This window comes from Tachyglossus aculeatus, chromosome 24 (assembly GCF_015852505.1).
Source record: "Tachyglossus aculeatus isolate mTacAcu1 chromosome 24, mTacAcu1.pri, whole genome shotgun sequence".
Lineage (NCBI taxonomy): Eukaryota > Metazoa > Chordata > Mammalia > Monotremata > Tachyglossidae > Tachyglossus > Tachyglossus aculeatus.
Genome location: NC_052089.1, coordinates 15,311,472 through 15,331,445, shown reverse-complemented (window position 1 = coordinate 15,331,445; position 19,974 = coordinate 15,311,472). Strand labels below are relative to the sequence as shown.

The 19,974-nt window shown below is 41.7% G+C and overlaps 1 long non-coding RNA gene across 1 annotated transcript in view; it reads left to right on the top strand.

The window, feature by feature from the left end:
- LOC119945290 overlaps window positions 1-19,974 on the top strand; it is a 44,534-nt gene that overhangs the window by 4,405 nt on the left and 20,155 nt on the right. Inside the window, exon 2 of the long non-coding RNA XR_005456165.1 lies at window positions 9,946-10,053. This is a non-coding gene — a long non-coding RNA (uncharacterized LOC119945290). The remainder of the gene's footprint in view (window positions 1-9,945; window positions 10,054-19,974) is intronic.

The following is a 19,974-nucleotide window of genomic DNA, read 5'->3' as shown; positions in this document are numbered from 1 at the left end:
GACTGTAAACCTACTGTGGGCAGGGAACTCTGTATTACTCTCCCAAGTGAATAGTACTATGCTTGGTGTGCAGTAAATGTTTAATATATACTGTTGTTTTGAGGTTTTAAGCTTCTGTCCTCCAGAAACTTGCAAAAAGCCAAACTATAAGGTAGGACCTAAAAACACAGTTATATAAAATATGCATATGTTTAGGATTAATCAATAGAAGTTCAAAAATGCCTCAGCTGTCAATTCTTCCACCTCCTAGCTGTGCCCAGTGAATCCCTCCCAATGCCACCTACACACCCGGCCCTCACTCTCCCAAAAACACATTCCACCCTCTTCACTCTGACCCCACTTCATTCACTCACCAAATATTTCTCGCTCCTCTCGCAACTTCCCCTCTCTGCTAGCTCATATTTACTCTTGACTTCTCATCTGTTTCTCAGGTCCTAGTCTTTGTAATTCCCACCGTGCAGTTAACTTTCCCTTTTTTGTCTGTTTTCCCTCCCTTTGTCCTACTGGTCAGTTCCCATTTTTCCCTGTTGCGTTTCTCTTTAAATTTCTCTCTCAGGTATATCTTTTATACCCCTTTTCTCTTTCCTGTCAAGATGTTTTATATCCCTTCTTCCTTCACTTGCTAAAAAGCTTGGGGATCCTAGCTTTCTGAAGAGAAGAGGCTCTGGGGCCCTGTGTATACTTTAACCGGGAAGCAAACAGAATTCGGGCCTGGAGGAGACTCTGGGGAACGGAAACATGTTTCTCTCCCAGTCTCTATGTGCTTCTGCCAATTCAGAGGAGATTAGGAAAGAGGTTACCCAAAAGCTCCATGGTTTTAGGAGTTGAGGGAAGCAATTGGTGTCAGGCTCCCGTGACACCACATTCTAAGACTAGTCACCCCTCGGAGAGAAGGATGAGCTTTTACCTTGACTTGGCTGGGCACAGGTGCAGGGCGAAAGGCCTATGCTTTACCTTCTCTTCCTGCCACCCATTCCTGGGCAGGAGGACCCAGCGGGCCATGACAGCAGTTTATTCAAGGAATGCAGGGATACTGTATTTTCTTTCTTCTCTTCCCCTCCACCACCTGAATCAATCAATCATATTGAGCGCTTACTGTGTGCAGAGCACTGTACTAAGCGCTTGGGAAGTACAAGTTGGCAACATATAGAGGCAGTCCCTACCCAACAGTGGGCTCACAGTCTAGAAGGGGGAGACAGAACAAAACATATTAACAAAATAAAATAAATAGGATATGTGCAAGTAAAATAGAGTATTAAATACATACAAATATATACAGGTGCTGTGGGGAAGGGAAGGAGGTAAGGCGGGGGGATGGAGAGGAGGAAGGAGGGGGCTCAGTCTGGGAAGGCCTCCTGGAGGAGGTGAGCTCTCAGTAGGGCCTTGAAGGGAGGAAGAGAGCTAGCTTGGCAGATGTGGGGAGGGAGGGCATTCCAGGCCAGGGGGATGACGTGGGCTGGGGGTCGACGGCGGGACAGGCGAGAACGAGGCACGGTGAGGAGATTAGCGGCAGAGGAGCGGAGGGTGCAGGCTGGGCTGGAGAAGGAGAGAAGGGAGGTGAGGTAGGAGGGGGCGAGGTGATGGACAGCCTTGAAGCCCAGGGTGAGGAGTTTCTGCCTGATGCGTAGGTTGATTGGTAGCCACTGGAGATTTTTGAGGAGGGGAGTAACATGTCCAGAGTGTTTCTGGACAAAGACAATCCGGGCAGCGGCATGAAGTATGGATTGAAGCGGGGAGAGACGAGGTTGGGAGATCGGAGAGGAGGCTGATACAGTAGTCCAGACGGGATAGGATGAGAGCTTGAACGAGCAGGGTAGCGGTTTGGATGGAGCGGAAAGGGCGGATCTTGGCAATGTTGCGGAGCTGAGACAGGCAGGTTTTGGTGACGGCTTGGATGTGAGGGGTGAACGAGAGAGCGGAGTCAAGGATGACACCTGAACCACAGAAAGAAAAGTCTTGCATTCATCTGGGAGAAAAACAGTACCACTACATCACTGTTCTATTTCAGAGCCCCGTTTCTCCTTGCCTACTCCCTGCTTTCTCTCTCCTTGCTGCAGAGACAGAAGAGTCATGTCTAAGGCTGAGCCAGTGGAACACACCCAATTGAAGGCCCATTTAAAACATACAGAGGCAGCAGTAAGCTGACACCTGTTTTTCCGTGGGAAGGCCTCATAATGACATCTTTCCTCCTGCCCACTGTGGTAAGGCCAGAATCTAGACAGGTCTGGGAGGGGAAGGAATAAGTGAGATGGATGTTCTGCCTCCCAAGGCCTGTCACAACATGCGCTCCACATTACCTACTCCTAGTTCTTCACCTGGTTTGTTGAATCTGGTAGGCGGGTCACTACTTGGATTTTCGCATGGTTCTGCCCAATCCGTTGGACATCTGCCGGGCGTCGGTGTCCCATTGATTCTGCAATTTCCAGCAGGGCCCTTTTGAAATAGTTTGTTTATCGGTTGCCTCATCACATTGTCAGAAGTCTTTAAACTAGGAAATGTATGATAACTCACATTTTCCACAAAACTGCCCTGCCTGAACTATTCCTGTCTCATATGTTTGAGGGAGAAACAAGGATTTCTGATATTATTAAGATGATTATTAGAATAATATTTAAGTGCTATGTGCCAAGCACTATACTAAGCACTGGGGTAGATACAGCATAATCAGGTCACACATGGGACTTGCATTATAAATAGGAGGGAGCACACATGACCTAACAGACCCAGAGAGGTTAAGTGACTTTTCTGAGGTCACACAGTAGGCAAGTGGGGAAACTGGAATTAGACTCTAGGTCCTCAGACACCCAGGCCTTTACAATGATAGGTAGAGGGAGATTGGGTATTTTATCACCATTTTACACATGAGGGATTTGGGAACAGAGAACTTTAAGTTACCTGCCAAGGTCACATTCATTCATTCAATCATATTTATTGAGCACTTACTATGTGCAGAGCACTGTACTAAGCACTTGGTAAGTACAAGTTGGCAACATATAGAGACGGTCCCTACCCAACAGTGGGCTCACAGTCTAGAATGGGGAGACAGACAACAAAACATATTAACAAAGCAGACAAGTAATGGAGCTGGGATTAGAACCCAGGTTCCCTCACTTTCAGTCTTGTGTTCTTCTGTGATCCTGTTGTTGGGTAGGGATTGTCTCAATATGTTGCCGATTTGTACTTCCCAAGCGCTTAGTACAGTGCTCTGCACACAGTAAGCGCTCAGTAAATATGATTGAATTGAATAGGGATATGTAGTGGCATTGCTTCCAGCATACAAACAGCAGTGATGGATTTTCATTCAAAGCTGTTGATTTTTAAAATCAGTTACTCAATTTTTATTTAAGCATAAATGCGCTTTTTCAGCAACTCTTTACCCAGAGCAGGTTGAAAGACCAATTGTCATTTCATTTTGTTTTAAAGAACACACCTAGGCTTCCAGATACAGTCCGGTCCCATTTTTGAGAATTGCTATAGTTTCAGAAGTATGCTTTCTTTCTAATATGTAATCTCAGCAAAGCAACCTCTCTGTGGGTGGAATTTTATCATCTCTATTTCCTGCCATACCTGGTGTTAAGCATTACTTATGGCACATGTGAATACTAGACTCACCTTTGCTGGCTTAGAAGTACCAGGCACACCCAGTAACAATTTGAGACATGCAGTCTGTAACAATGTATAGGACCTTTTATAATAATTGCGGTATTTAAGTGCTTACCATGTGCAAGGCACTGTACTGGAGAGAAGGTAGAGCATGTTTCCAGGGGACCCCTCTGATATCCTCATAAATACGGGGTCCTTTTCTAAGCTATGGAACTTAGTGATAGGGATCATGGAGGAGAGAGGCTGGGTGTTTTAAAATATGAATATTGGATATAAAAGAATATTTCGCCTTCCACATCAGTACCAGAGAGAGAACAGACTGGCTGTAAACAAGGTTGATGGTATTAAAACTGGTTGACTTGCATCCCTAGTCTGAGGATTGGGTTGTTTAGGTTTTTCAGTACCATCATGATTTGGAGCTGTGAAAGGATTTGCTTCTTCCGGAAAGTTTGCCAGCCTGAACGGATTTCCTGGCCCAGAAGAATCTTTGAAACTGCAAAGGAGAATAGCTGAAACTGTTTCTCCTGACAGCAACTGGCAGTGCCGCAGGTCATTTTGACAGTTTAGAAAATCTGGCACAGTAGTTCAGGCTGAAAATATGCTCAAGAATAATTGAGGTCATGTACCAACATGTTCCAGGCTAATCAGGTTCTAACTAATTGCACATCAGTATCTCAATTCTAAAAATCTGTTCAACTTTTTCCCCATCTGGGCCTCATTTTGTAATCAAGCTCTTATGACATCACTGAGATTCTATCTGTACATGTGGGTGTGACTGAAAAACTGTATCTGTGACTGGCCATCCATTCTCTATTGTGAGCATATGATGATGGCTTTAGGGTTGATGCATTTGCTACTGGCAGCTCTCTCTTGGTATCCTGATCCCTACTAAGTCTCTGCTCAAGATGAGTGACTTTTCTCCTGATTGCCACATGGTTGGGCAGTAGCAGAGCTAATACTAGAACTCAAGTCCTCCATCTGTCAGACCATTGCCCTTTCCACTAGACTACACTGTAAAGGGGCAAACCTTTTTTTAATGGTACTTCTAAAGCACTTAGTGCTGGGGTAGATAAGAGATAATCAGTGGCATTTATTGAGAGCTTACTATGTGTAGTTCACTGTGCTAAGCACGTGGGAGAGTACAACAGAACTAACAGACACAGTCCCTGCCCACAGTCATCATCAATCGTATTTATTGAGCGCTTACTGTGTGCAGATCACTGTACTAAGCGCTTGGGAAGTACAAGTTGGCAACATATAGAGACAGTCCCTACCCAACAGTGGGCTCACAGTCTAAAAGTACAGTGGGCTCACAGTCTAAAATGAGCTGACAATGAGCTGACAAGAATTCAGATGGCTGAAAAAGCAGCCCGCAGAAGACACAATCAAACTGTGAGTCACAAGGTGGATTCCTGGAGGAGAATCCACTTTTTAACTCTCATTATCTTGACAAAACTTATTCAGAGCACACGCAGTTTGGCACTTCCACCTTCAACCCAGAACCCAATGTTAACCTTTAAAAAGAATTATTAAAATCAGGCCAGCATAAATGGGAGCATATCATAATTTTGCATCATTTCCCATCCCACCAGGAAATTGTTTTCCATAGAATCAATCGTATTTATTGAGTGCTTACTGTGTGCAGAGCACTGTACTAAGCGCTTGGGAAGTACAAGTTGGCAACATATAAAGATGGTCCCTACCCAACAGTGGGCTCACAGTCTAGAAGTTCTGCCTAATCCAGTTGAACATGGTTCTAGTCCCAATTGGGGCTCACAGGCTAAGTCAGAGGAAGGAGGACTTAATACCCATTTTACAGTGAGATAGCTGAGGTATAGAGTTGTTAAGCGATGTGATCAACTTCTTCAAGCAGACAAGTGGCGAGTGATTAGAACCCAGGGCCTCTGTCTCCCAGGCCAACGTTCTTTCCACTGGACCATGCTATTTCCCTAATTTTTCACTTCCTATATGAGACATACAGTAGAAACTTTCTTATCTACAGAGATCAAAAGGTGTGTTAAATATAATTTCCGAGGTTTCTACAAGGTATTAATTTGTGCTAAACTTGCTCATTTTGAGAGCAGGCTTACCCTAAACTACTAAAAAGCAACTGCCCTAAACTTGACAGAGCTTGCTTAGATATGAGTAGCATAAGGTAACATTGCGAAACATCCTCTATTAACTTCCATTTATTAATTAGGGCATCAATGCAGAGTTTTGCCATCCCCTCCCACAATCTTTGGATGGCCAGTGTTCTTGAAAAGCGACATTGGCACAAACTGTGTGTGCAGTGTGGGATTGGAGTGACATCTGGTGGCAAAACCCCTGGTGCTTACTTGAACGAGAAAGGCTTCGTAGTTGTGGGAATGAAGAAACTAAGCTCATTTTTAAGTTCTGGACTTAATGGGTTTGGAAAATGTTAGCGCATTAATACACTGGCCAAATAAAACATGACACATCAAACAGGCACATTGGGGTGTTAGGCCAAAGTCACAAGGCAAACAACCAACTTGTACTTCCCAAGCGCATAGTACAGTGCTCTGCACACAGTAAGCGCTCAATAAATACGATTGAATGAACCTATCCCTTTTTATTTTAAAAGTTCTGGTAAGAAGCACTTGGAAAGTGATCAAACCGTCTCTGTGTGGCAAGATGTGGAGGTACCTTTACAATTCTATAGGACTTTTTTTAGTAGCTTTAAAAACAGTCTCAAGAAAAAACAATTATCCCTGTAAAACAGGTCATTTGTTCATCTCTTCCCATCTGTTCTACCTTCAACTTCATTCACTTACTAGTTGAACTGTTGATACCGTCTCTCAGTGTGGCAAGATGTGGAGGTACCTTTACAATTCTATAGGACTCTTTTTAGTAGCTTTAAAAACAGTCTCAAGAAAAAACAAATATCCCTGTAAAACAGGTCATTTGTTCATCTCTTCCCATCTGTTCTACCTTCAACTTCATTCACTTACTAGTTGAACTGTTGATACCCCCCGACCCTATGACTCCATGATATTCATGTTTTCTAGCAACAATACCAGTTAAAAATTTAAAATCGAAATGAAAAGACTAGTCAACAGAAATAAATGAAAATCTCAGAATTGGAATGGTGAATCACCTGTCTACATGCTTTGTTTTGTTGTCTGTCTCCCCCTTCTAGACTTGGCCCATTGTTGGGTAGGGACTGTCTCTATATGTTGCCGACTTGTACTTCCCAAGCTCTCAGTACAGTGCTCTGCACACAGTAAGCACTCAATAAATACGATTGAATGAATGAATTCCTTTAAGATTACAAACTATGTTGGTATTTTGGGAAAAAAAAACTCCTCAGCATCTTAATAAGAAAACACTAGATAACAAAATTCCATAAAGCAATCATGCCTTGTATCCAGTAGGGAGTTTGTTTCTGCATTATAAGTCAACTTGTTAATTTAGTAAATTACTTTATCATTCATTGTCCACCCTGACTAAAATATTAATGAAATCTCACTATGGGATTCATCTTTTATTACACACCTTTTAGTATTTCAATAGCTCCTTTCAGTAACTGTGGATTAAGATATGCCTATCCTATGTCTAATGTTACTGGGAAACATTAAAATCGACAAAATCCCATTGAAGGGAAGTGTTGGCCTAAACATAAGATTAATATATTAGAATTCAGAAACTTTCATTTTGATTCTGATATAGAAATGTTCTCAATGCAAATTGTTAAACATCTGTTTAATGTGACGAGCTATTCATCTAAATCATAAGGATTGCAATTTCACAGGGAAATTGTTTTTAATTTTAGCTAAACAATCTTAAATTATGTATTATAGTAACATGGGTGATTTGAGGATTTTGATTCATTGGTGGGATGCATGCAATTATTTAACAACTGTCTTAAGGGTACCCCGAATGTCACTGAGTTTTGTGGCCGGCCAAGAGGAGTGCCAGTTACCCGCTGCATTTTACTGTGGCTTTCTCCAGAACAAAGGTCATTGTTCCCCATAAAAAAATGTTGAGGTCATCTCCAACGCATCATTAGCCCAGGCCATTGAGCATTACTTAGCAGACCTTTCTCCAGCTAGACTATGCCATCACTCCCCAGTAGAAGTAGCTGAAAAAGCACCACGCTTTGGTCAGCTCTACAATTCAGTCTGTGGTGATGGAGTTGGGGGTGAATTGGACAATGCAGGAGGGATGGCAAATAGAAGAAATGCCGTATCATTTAATGTTCAACTATATTCCAACCAGTTTCCAGAAATGTTCGGAATCACCTGAAATGAGGCCAATTTCTGAAAGATGCGTTTTAAAATTGGAACTGGCATTTAATGCAAAAGGGCGTGGGGGGGGGGGGGGGAACCAATTCTTGATCACCAAAGTTTCTGCAGGACTCGGGTTCTGCAGAAACATGGGGATCAAGGGCTTGGAAAACCCATCTTCTGTTGTTGTTGCTCCTGAGAAAAAGAGTAAAAAGTTTCCAGACTGTTCTGTGTGAATGTCAGACCCTGGGTGTAAATTGGATATTTTCAGACATAAGTCAAGATTTTCAGGGCAAGCAGTGCTTTATTATTATGGCCGAGTAATTTAATGACTTGGGGTAGCTGGACTACCATTGATAAAAACAGTAGTTTCATGTATCTTGCAAAAGAAATTGTCCATTCAAATGAACCAATTTTTATTTCCACTTAGCCTAGCACCAAAATCCTGAAAGAGATAGTCTCAACTGGCTACTAATACATTTAGAGAAGCAATTTGTATAATAGATATTGAAGAGTTTTAGTGAGGCATTGTCTAGTCCTTACACTTTGAAACTCTATTCTGCTTAGATCATGCGTAGCTTACGGTGATGTTATGAGTCTATGGTGCTGTAACTGGACCAAAATGACACCTTTGAGAGCATCCATTAAGGTAAATGGTCCCCACAGCTATCATTCCTTATGATTCAAATACATAATCTTAATTCACTGGTTCAGTTAGTAAGAAGACTGTTTCTCATCTCCCAACCTGTTGGTGGGTGGAAAAAAGAGAACAAGATGACACAACTATTTGAGGCCAGTGAACCATTAATTTGTAACTGGCAAACAAGTAACCATTCACTTATGCAGCTGGGCAGTTGTGTTGAAATTTCATTGAAACTAGCTGATGGTGCTAGAATTCTATTAAAATTAGTTAAAGCAGGATAAGGAAACCTTTTTCAACCTGGGCACAGCAAAATGCCGGTATTTCACCACTGTTCAAATGGCTAATTACAGGTTATGGTGTTGTGAGTATACTTTCGAGTCAGCAAGGCCTTCCTTGAAATAGTCTATGTGAGGAGATTGGGTTTGAAAGGATAATGGATCCCTTCAGTAAATGAGAAAGAGCCCTCTAGATCTTGCTTTGAAAGAGGGAAAATTCTACTGAGTGCTCATGTTATGAAATCAGAATCAGATAATATATTTAGCAGCAAAGGAATTAATCTCAAAATCTGGGTGACTTTCTAAAATACTGTTTCTGCCCACTGACATTGCCCCAGGGATAGAGCCTATAGAAGTTCGGTGCGTGGCATGGAACATGGCCATGTGGAAAGAGTGTGTGCCTAGGAGTCAAGGGACCTGGATTCTCATCTTGGTTCTGAGACTTGTCTGCTGTGTGACCTGGGGCAAGTCACTTGACTCCTCTGTGCCTTAGTTTCCTCATCTGTAAAATGGGGATTGAATTACCTCATCTGTCTCCCTCCTTAGCTATATGAGCCTCGTGACGCAGATACTCTGATATTCATTCATTGATATGATTGTCTTGTATTATCTTAGTACAGTGCTTGGCTTGTTGTAAGATTTGTAAGGTAACAAGTTAACCTGATTTGTAAGGTAACAGGTACCACAGTTGCTATTCAGTCATACCAACAAGATTCTACATAGTAGGGGCCTTGGTCATAGTCCTGAATTATGAATCTCCTTTTGGTTTGTAAGTGGGCCTCTTGCTTTGAAAATGGGCAGCCGCAGTGATAGTTCCATCCTGTTATTAATGAGATTTTGGGTTGACTGTGCTGAAGCTCATGTGACTCAAGTAAAATTAGAAATGTCTACAGTTCATTTTCTGGATTTGCTTTACTAGATGATGCAACCGAGCCATAAGGGATGGAGACCTTCTTACTGTTTCTGACTTTTGGAGCATTTTGCCTTAGGCCATAAAAAATATGCAATCTAGCATAAAGGACTCCTGTATGAATAATTGCTATTCTGTTGAAAGTTTACACTGGTTTTTTAAAGTAAAATCAAGGATAATTTCAAAAAAAAAAGTAAAATACTATGCAAACTAAATACAAGTAGAAACAAATTGAATACTCTAATCTTCCTTGTGATGTCTATTTTCTAGGTGTGACCCACACAAAATGTTCCACTGACAAACACCACTGGCTGAACAGCTGTTTGAACTGAAGGGCTATGGAGTGAAAGACCTTTGCCTATTTAGCAGTCTCCTAAGGTAACAAAATTGTATTCTACTCAACATTTTCTGATTGCTAACTGGATATAGATGGAATTTACAATTGTAAACCTGAATATTTCCTAGTTGGTTAAGGTTGTTTGGGTAGCAGAACTTCACAAATAGTTTAGGCTGATTGCTGAGGCTGTTTTATTTTCACCTTCTACTGGGCACACATGGAGTTAACAATCATAGTGCCACTTAGCTTCTAGTTTGCAGTTTGAGAGCAAAGAAAATTAACTCAGATTTCAAATTTCTTCATTACTGGGGTTTGGTCATATTTGGTGTGCACTTATCAGGACCTAATGCAGCATCTTGCACAAAAATTATGGCGGCATGTACAGTGTTCTCCAGTGGGTGCTGAGACTCTTTGCCAAAGCGTAGTATAAATGTCATCATCCCCAAGAAAGCTTTTGAAATGTTTCACGAGCTATTTGAGGAGTCCTCTCTTCTGAAACAGTCACATATTCAGAGGGCATATACTACACATCTTCTAAAACCACAGCCAGAAGATATTTTGCCAACAGTCCTTTGGTGATGGCCAGGAGCTGGTGGGCCAGGTGTTCTCTGAAAGGATTTGGCAGCCACGCCAAAGAAGTGCCAAGCTTGAATTACTGCCAGGCTGCATGATATGCCAAGCAGCCCAGTACATTCCACCAGGGCTTCTCCAGTAAGAGCCAAATGGTTGGCCCATAGCTCTCGATCATCAGTCCAGGCTGAGCGAACCTGGAGTTATCTGCCTTTTGATACAGGGTTTCCCATCATCTCAAACTACCTGCCTCTCCTCCTCCTGGGAAATGCCTTTACTTGTCAGAGGAGATGATTCAAAGATACAGTTCTTTATCTTCCAATGTAATGACAAAGAAAAGGGCCGATTTAGATCGAGAGTCCCTTAGGGTATCAGGGAATGTGTTTATACATCACCCACGTTCTTCATTCCCAGTCCTTAGTGTACAATGCTTTGCATTCATTCATTCAATCATATTTATTGAGCACTTTGTGCAGAGCACTGTACTAAGCGCTTGGGATATATATATTGGCAACATATAGAGAGGGTCCCTACCCAACAGTGAGCTCACAGTCTAGAAGGGGGGAGACAGACCACAAAACATGTGGACAGGTGTCAAGTCATCAGAACAAATAGAATTAAAGCTCAATGCACATCATTAACAAAGGAAATAGAATAGTAAATATGTACAAGTAAAATAGAGTAATAGATCTGTACAAACATATATACAGGTGCTGTGGGGAGGGGAAGGAGGTAGGGCGGGGGGATGGGGAGGAGGAGAGAAAAAAGGGGGATCAGTCTGGGAAGGCCTCTTAATTAAGTGCTTAATAAATACTATTGTCACTGCATAAGATATGGAAAGGTCTTTTGTTCTTATTTTTTCATCTTAAATTCAAGCTAAGTCATTTCATAGTATTGAGGATGTGGGGGACACTTATCTCTTCAATTTCAATATATAGTTTCCAGGACGTAATCAGCCTGAGTGAGAATTTTCTTAATGATAATGGTATTTAAGTGCTTACTGTGTGCCAGACACCACTAAGCACTGGGGTGGGTACAAGCAAATCTGGTTGGACACATTCGTCCATGTCCCATATGAAGCTAACAGCCTTAAACCCCACATTAGAGTTGAGGTAATTTTGAGGCATGGAGAAGTTAGGTGACTTGCCCAAAGTCACACAGCAGACATGTGGCGGAGCTGGCATGAGAACTCAGGTCCTTCTGACTCCCAGGGTCATGCTCTAAATCCCATAATGGTAAATCCCTATGGCTTGCATTTAAAATGTTTGCTTGGTTTCTTGCTGTCATTTTATTGTCTGATATCATGTTTGGCTTCGATTCTTTCGTTGATTTACCGTCTCTACCTATCCTTATTTCTTATTCATCTGTTCTGGGTATTATCTCAACTGTGGGGCACTTATCAAATAATGGCTTCCAGAAACTGGGATTGCCAAATGGTATATTGAAAATACACCAGGTTTGTTCTTTTTCAAGCCAGGGGCAACTTTCTAAAACCCTTAAGGACTTTAACTATGCTGTAGTGCTTGCAGTTATGCCTACCTTATTTGTGTAGCTTAAGTGTGTTATTTCTGCTCATTCATCCATACCAATAGTTTTAAACTTATTCTAATTTGTTGCTATTTTTCTTTTCCTTTGAGGTCAGTTGAATCATCTTCTTTTATTACCATTGCAAGAACAATTAATCTGTCAAGCACTTTAGTCAACCAGTCTCATGGAGATATTTACCTCATGCTTACATTATTTCAGGTTCTGAATTTTCAGCTGGATCTTAGAATTGGCCCAGTTAATTCCTTTGAAGACCTCAGAAATGTTTCCCCCAACAAAGCCTTTTAATAAATCACATAGTTATGCTGTACAGTCTAAACCATTTTGCATTAAATTTCTAAGGTCCTTGGTTTCTCTTAGAAGTTTGCTTAATCCAGTTCTGCAATTCATGGGGTAATATTGCAACAGATGATTAAACAGTTGCCAACTGATATGTATATTTCAATGGCTCCTATATTTAGTTGTATTTTGTGAAAGTTCTTTGGGATGTCACAAAAAGCAATACATCTTTGGAGTTATTGCAAGTTTTAAGAACTCAAAGTGCTTTTTCAGATGTTTTTCCATTGATCTTTACAAGATCTCAAAGGTGAAGAAAGGCACAGGTGGTGTTATCCACATTTTGCACGTGATGAAGCTGAGACATAGAGGTTACATAAACAATGTCATTACTAGGTCAGACCAATGATCCAATATCTGAAAATACATGGTGAATGCTAGATCCAGGGACATTCGGAAAACCTAGGGCAAAACCTCATATACCTAGGCAGGTTTGCACCAAGGGCAAGTAAGTAGTCCTTGAGTCAGGGAATACAGGGAATCTCGAGGGGAAAACAGGTCTTTTTTTAAAATTAAAGTATACCTTTTTGGTAGACATGGCAAGGAAGGGCTTTAGGATCCCAAAGATTGTTGTAATCTCCTATATCTATCACTAAAACATTGAAGAAAGAGCAGTGAACAAATATGAGTATTAAGCAAAAGATGACGTTGACTATTGAAGGAACTGGTGAATCAATCAATCAATCGTATTTATTGAGCGCTTACTGTGTGCAGAGCACTGTACTAAGCACTTGGGAAGTACAAGTTGGCAACATAAATGGTATGTGAATGGTAGAGGACAGTAAGAGAAACCATCTTTTGGCCGAGTTTTTTTTCAGCATTTCAAGATGCAAAAAAAAAAAGCAGAGTTTTGAACTAGGATGAAATCTGTTCAAAAAGGACTTTTTCATTCATTCAATCGTATTTATTGAGCGCTTACTGTGTGCAGAGCACTAAGCGCTTGGGAAGTCCAAGTTGGCAACATATAGAGACGGTCCCTACCCACCAGTGGGCTCACAGTCTAGAAGGGGGAGACAGAGAACAAAACAAAACATATTAACAAAATAAAATCAATAGAATAAGCATGTACAAATAAAATAGAGTAATAACCGGCTGCCCTTGAGCGCTAAACATGGTTCTGCTAGAATTCTCTAGGCTTGGAACATTTTGTCAGGGCGGTTAACACTGCAAGTCATTTCTGATTGAGCCACAGTGTGGAGATATTGCAACACTGTCTCATCTGAGAACTGCTTTGGTCATGCTTTCCTCCCAAATTGGCCCTGTGATTTCCACAGTTCACCCTAATTTTTCTTTCCGTTTTATCATTTCCTATCATAAAGAAATGCTTTTATTTCCTTGTATTAGCTAATAAAGGTGTTCAGTGCACACATTAGTTTTCCTCTGGATAGCCTAGTTTTCCTGAGTTCCTTCACATCCTCTCACCTTAGTAATGGGGACTATCATCTCACAGTCAAGTAATATATTTAACTATTTGTTTTCCAATGATGTTTGTAGAATTGACTATTTGTACATATCTATTCTATTCATTTTATTTTGTTAGTATGTTTGGTTTTGATCTCTGTCTCCCCCTTTTAGACTGTGAGCCCACTGTTGGGTAGGGACTGTCTCTATATGTTGCCAATTTGTACTTCCCAAGCGCTTAGTACAGTGCTCTGCACATAGTAAGCGCTCAATAAATACGATTGATGATGATGGATGAAATTGGGGACCCTTACGTACACCTAGTTCCAATAGAATGATTTTAATCTGATAATTCCCCATAAACTGAGTGCATAGGTCCTTGGTCTTGAAGTATAAATAATAATTCCAGTTTAGAGATAACAATGCAGATGGAATGGTTTGGAGAATCCAATTCATTTTCAAGTTGCATGTATTTTATAGTTGTGGTTAAGCCATTCAATGTGACAAGCAATTATAGTGATAGTAATAATAATGGTATTTAAGTATTTACTATGTGTCGGGCACTGTACTAAGCACTGAGGTAGATAAAGGCAAATAGGGTTGGACACAATCCATGTCCCAAGTGGGGCTCACAGTCTCAATCCCCATTTTACAGATGAGGCACAGAGAAGTAAAGTGACTTGTCCAAGGTGTCTCAGAAGAAAAGTGGTGGAGTAAGGATTAGAACCCATGACCTTAGCAACGATCCAAGAGGTGGGCTAGTGATAAGATAATCAGGTCAGATAAAGTCCCTGTTCGACATGGGGCTCCCAATCTAAGTAGGAGGGGTAATAGATATTGAATCTCCATTTTACAGATGAACAAAATGAGGCACTGAGAAGTTAAACATTATTGATTGATAAAATGACTTGCCCAAGGCCCTTCAGGCAAGTGGCTGAGTCAGGATTAAAATCCAGGTTCTCTGACACCCAGATCCTTGCTCTTCCCATAAACCACATTGTCTTATATTGAACTCACTGATTTACAGCTAACTTTTCATTTATTTTAGTTAACCATCAGTAAGCTGTTACAGATATGTAGTAGATACCACTGCTTCTACAATAGATTCTTTTTCCCTGATTATGACTGAAAAAATATACTTTAATATTTTCAATATCTGGTTAAACTAATGCTATGTTTTAAATTTTGAGAGAAAGTTAAGGTTATTGACCTAATACTTAGGAATCTTTTACTGTAAGTGCTATGTGATCCCTCTGAAGACTAAAGCAGAGATAAGCTGATGTGACATTGAAGATGGCCTCTTCGCCCTCCATTGGTGGTGACATTTTCAGTGACAAAATTGTACTTCTTTCAGGAGAACTGCACCGACATTTTGTCGTGGTCTTGTCCCTGCTAGGGATAGTAGCTCTTGATCCAAAACTTAACTCTCAAAGGTGTTGTGAGGCATAATTAGATACGATCTGTGAACTATTCTGAACTAGATACCGAAATATATTTCAAGATGGGCCTGGGAGTAGGGGACCTGGATTTGAATCCCAAGTCAATCAATCAATCAATCGTATTTACTGAGCGCTTACTGTGTGCACAGCACTGTACTAAGGAAGTACAAGGTGGCAACATATAGAGACAGTCCCTTCCCAACAGTGGGCTCACAGTCTAAAAGGGGGAGACAGAGAACAAAACCAAACATACTAACAAAATAAAATAAATAGAATAGATATGTTCAAGTAAAATAAATAAATACATAGAGTAATAAATATGTATAAAAATGAATACATATATACAGGTGCTGTGGGGAAGGGAAGGAAGTAAGATGAGGGGGACGAGGGGGAGAGGAAGGAAGGGGCTGAGTCTGGGAAGGCCTCCTAGTCCACTACTTGCCTGCTGAGTGACCTTAGGCAAGTCACTTCAGTGCCTCAGTTACCTCATCTGTAATATGGGGATTAAGACTGAGCGTCATGTGGGACCTGGACTGTGTCCAAAGCCCAAACTGATTAGCTGGTATCTACACCAATGTTTAGTACAGTTCCTCACACATAGCACTTAACAACTGCCATAAAAAAGGAAAAGTGTATAATGTTTTAATATGATTTATATTAATAGTACAATGGAAAACAGTAGGGTTCATTCTTCCCGCAACACTTATCTGTTTGGGAATTCCAGAAAGCACAACCAATCAATCGGTTGATTGAGTACTTCTTGTTTGAAAAACACTGTACTAAGTGCTCGGGAGAGTACAGTAAAACGGAATGGGTAGGCATGTTCCCTGTCCACAGTGAGCAGGAAAAGAATCAATGTTGCCTAGTGGAAAGAGCACAGGCCTGGGAGTTGGAGGACCTGGGTTCTAATTCTGGCTCTGCTGATTATCTCTTGTGTAACCTTGGGCAAGTCACTAAACTCTCTGAACTTTAGCTTATCTGTAAACTGGGGATTAAGACTGTGAGGACTGTGAACAGGGACTGTATCCAACCTGATTACTCTGCATCTATTCTAGCACTTAGTACAAAGCCTGGCAGATAGTAAGTGCTTAAATACCATAAAAAAGCAAAACAAGCTTATTGGTGGAATTAGATTGAGAAGAAATGGTTGTGCATATGCACGTGGTATTGGTTAAGGCACTGCCAGGCTCTAACTTCAGCTTTCTTGTAGAGCTACCCAGAACTTTGTGCTTCTTTGAATTATTAAATTATGGCAGTATATAATATAAAATAATGATGCGTGAAAAGGGTGTAAACCATTCTGCTAGTGACGGGCGTAACAATACAAAAATTGACATCACAAAAAATGTCAGTTACGGTGATATCTCGGAATTAGCTACCCCGCCCTGGCCTGTCCAATAAGTCAAATGCAATTTCTCTATAAGAAAATAAGAAAACCGCCCCCAGTTATGGGAGAACCCCCTGTATTTGCAGGATGAAATGAAGATCCCCAATGTTTTTAAGCAATAACACTGTCAGTAGAGGAAGCAAAAACATGGAGAATGAAGGCAAAAGGGAAGGAATGAAACTCTGATTTGGAGGTCTTCCAATTGGTTCCACTTTAAATTCACCCCCACTTTATAGATAGTACAGTAAGAGAAACTTTGCTTTTGAAAATAACGAAACACATTTTAGGGAGAATGCTTTTTGGTGCTGGTTATCATTAATAATAATAATAATTCTGGTATTTAAAAGATTAACGTGTGTCAAGTACTGTACTAAGTGCTGGAACAGATACAAGATAATCAGATCCACATGGAGCTCACAGTCAAAGTAGGAGTGAGAACAGGCATGGAACATCAATTTTTGCAGATGAGGTAACTGAGGCCCAGAGAAGTGAAATGACTTGTCCAAGGTCACACAGCACCCAGATGGTGGAGCTGGGATTCAAACACTGGTTTTCTGACTCACAGGCCTATGTTCTTTCCACTAGACCACCCTGCCTAAAAGTGGGGAAAAAAAAGTTCTGGAAAATAAAATCCTATTCTGTTGAGGGAATTCAAATATTCTTATAACAGGGGAGAAGTCTATCTCACTTTTTAATAATGGAAAAATGCCCCTTATGAATCAGTGACTTGTAACTGTTTAAATCCATTTACATCGCTTCAGAGACTTGTGAGTTTTAAAATTCATAGTCTAATCTTTAGTGAGAAGCATTGATCTGTGAGACTCTAAAGAGGTAGGCTTTTAAACAAAAATAAATCATCCAAACAATAATGAATAAATCATCATTCAAAGAAGCAGTGTGGTTCAGTGGAAAGAGCATGGGCTTTGGAGTCAGAGGTCATGGGTTCAAACCCCGGCTCTGCCAATTGTCAGCTGTGTGACTTTGGGCAAGCCACTTAACTTCTCTGTGCTTCAGTTACTTCATCTGTAAAATGAGGGTTAAGACTGTGAGCCCCCTTTGGGACAACCTGATCACCTTGTAACAATCCCCAGTGCTTAGAACAGTGCTTTGCATATAATAAGCACTTAATATATGCTATTATTATTATTATTACCCATTTGAGTTTTATAATCTGAAAAAAAAATTAAAAATCTCTTAAAGGCAAAATGTGCCCTATGCATTTCAGCAACAACGCAAGTGTCTGTCTCTCCCTCAAGATTGTAAGCTTCTTTGGGGCAGTGATCATGTCCACCAACTCTATGGTATTATATCATCATCATCATCAATCGTATTTATTGAGCGCTTACTGTGTGCAGAGCACTGTACTAAGCACTTGGGAAGTACAAGTTAGCAACATATAGAGACAGTCCCTACCCAACAGTGGGCTCACAGTCTAAAAGGTAGTCACAAGGTTTCTGCTGCATAGGGACGGGGCATGGGCCTGGTAGTCACAAAGTTTGCTGCGATTTGTCTGCTGCATGGGGTTAGGGCACGGGCCTGGGAGTCATCATCATCAATCATATTTATTGAGTGCTTACTGTGTGCAGAGCACTGTACTAAGCCCTTGGGAAGTACAAGTTGGCAACATATAGAGACAGTCCCTACCCAACAGTGGGCTCACAGTCTAAAAGGCAGTCACAAGGTTTCTGCTGTATAGGGATGGGGCATGGACCTGGTAGTCACAAGCTTTGCTGCCACTTGTCTGCTGCATAGGGTTAGGGCACGGGCCTGGTAGTCATCATCATCAATCGTATTTACTGAGCGCTTACTGTGTGCAGAGCACTGTACTAAGCGCTTGGGAAGTACAAGTTGGGAACATATAGAGACAGTCCCTATCCAACAGTGGGCTCACAGTCTAAAAGGTAGTCACAAGTTTTTTGCTGCATAGGGACGGGGCATGGGCCTGGTAGTCACAAGGTTTGCTGCCATTTGTCTGCTGCATAGGTTTGGGGCACGGGCCTGGTAGTCATCATCACCAATTGTATTTATTGAGCGCTTACTGTGTGCAGAGCACTGTACTAAGCGCTTGGGAAGTACAAGTTGGCAACATATAGAGACAGTCCCTACCCAACAGTGGACTCACAGTCTAAAATGTAGTCACAAGGCATCTGCTGCATAGGGACAGGGCATGGGCCTGGTAGTAACAAGGTTTGCTGCCATTTGTCTGCTGCATGGGGTTAGGGCACGGGCCTGGGAGTCATCATCATCAATCATATTTAGTGAGCGCTTACTGTGTGCAGACCACTGTACTAAGCGCTTGGGAAGTACAAGTTGGCAACATATAGAGACAGTCCCTACCCAACAGTGGGCTCACAGTCTAAAAGGTAGTCACAAGGGTTCTGCTGCATAGAGACGGGGCATGGGCCTGGTAGTAACAAGGTTTGCTGCCATTTGTCTGCTGCATGGGGTTAGGGCACGGGCCTGGTAGTCATCATCATCAATCGTATTTAGTGAGCGCTTACTGTGTGCAGAGCAGTGTACTAAGCGCTTGGGAATTACAAGTTGGAAACATATAGAGACAGTCCCTATCCAACACTGGGCTCACAGTCTAAAAGGTAGTCACCAGTTTTCTGCTGCTTAGGGACGGGGCATGGGCCAGGTAGTCACAAGGTTTGCTGCCACATGTCTGCTGCATAGGGTTAGGGCACGGGCCTGGTAGTCATCATCATCAATTGTATTTATTGAGCGCTTACTGTGTGCAGAGCACCGTACTAAGCGCTTGGGAAGTACAAGTTGGCAACCTATAGAGACAGTCCTACCCAACAGTGGGCTCATGGTCTAATAGGTAGTCACAAAGTTTCTGCTGCATAGGGATGGGGCATGGACCTGGTAGTCACAAGCTTCGCTGCCACTTGTCTGCTGCATAGGGTTAGGGCACGGGCCTGATAGTCATCATCATCATCAATCGTATTTATTGAGCGCTTACTGTGTGCAGAGCACTGTACTAAGTGCTTGGGAAGTACAAGTTGGAAACATAAAGAGACAGTCCCTATCCAACAGTGGGCTTACAGTCTAAAAGGTAGTCACCAGTTTTCTGCTGCATAGGAATGGGGCATGGGCCTGGTAGTCACAAGGTTTGCTGCCATTTGTCTGCTGCATAGGTTTGGGGCACAGGCCGGGTAGTCATCATCATCAGTCGTATTTAGTGAGCGCTTACTATGTGCAGAGCACTGTACTAAGCGCTTGGGAAGTACAAGTTGGCAACATACAGAGACAGTCCCTACCCAACAGTGGGCTCACAGTCT